Source organism: Aplysia californica, unplaced genomic scaffold, assembly GCF_000002075.1.
Source record: "Aplysia californica isolate F4 #8 unplaced genomic scaffold, AplCal3.0 scaffold00251, whole genome shotgun sequence".
Taxonomy (NCBI): Eukaryota; Metazoa; Mollusca; class Gastropoda; order Aplysiida; family Aplysiidae; genus Aplysia; species Aplysia californica.
Window position 1 is genome coordinate 453,558 of NW_004797521.1, and position 1,066 is coordinate 454,623.

The window sequence follows — 1,066 nt, forward strand, 5'->3', positions numbered from 1 at the left end:
CCTCCAAATAACCTTCCTTGATCAAACAAAGGTTAGTTAACTCCTCTTTGACTTTGACTTATTTTCCCCAGACGTCCAAACGTCATGTCGCTGAGAAACGTCCCACTGTGCATATTTTTGGTTGTGTCCCTGAGTCACCTTCCCAAGAAAGTCAAGAGACCTCGTGAAGTGGCCGATGTGGACGAGAAAATCATACTAATATACGATTTCTGTGGCCCCGAACAAAAACGGAATTGGTGGCGTAGGAGAATGATATGTGTATAAACTTCTTCACTATGTAAATTCATTTTTTTCCTTTTCATTCGAAGTTAATTTTAGCTCAAGGTAGTATCCACTTTACCAAACCGATGCTGTATTTTTATTCAGTGATAGTAATGATATTAATAATGATAATATCAATAATAACAAGAATAATGGCCTGTCATCTATCACATATCGCCAATCACCTGTTAGAATGGCCGTGATCGTCTGTTGGTGCCCCACTCTTTGACACATTGGCCTCCACCTTCCCCGGTGTCCATTTTGATGTTTTATTCCATGAAGTAGTACGTAGTCTAAACAGCCGTAAGCACTGCTCACAGCCGAAAGCTCCGTATCCCGGACTCTAGCATGTAGATCATCAGGAGAGTATGCGTCGCTGTTTCGGGCTCTTCCTCTCTACAGTTTTTCTGACGCACCGAGAAGTAGTAGACCACTGCTGAATTTACTTTTTCGATATGTGATGTGAGAGGTCTTCCTTTATTACTTTGCTTCCAAGGAAATTGTTTATTCCTCCCAGCCTGACTTGGCCCAGTGACAAAAATATGTTATGCTTGACCCATGATAAGAGATATGATGTCCACAACCTGCACTTTTTCATTATGGAAACTTTATTTAACAAATGAGCGTTTTTCTGTGATGTGGTGTGGGCCAATGGACTTAAACACTGAAAAAAACTTACTTCTATTTTCCAAATAGCATAATAAACATCCGGTCTTTTTTATGTTTCTGTTTGTATGATCAAGGTATTTCAATCTCTTTTATAATGATGATGATAATAACAATAATGATAATAATATACAATAAT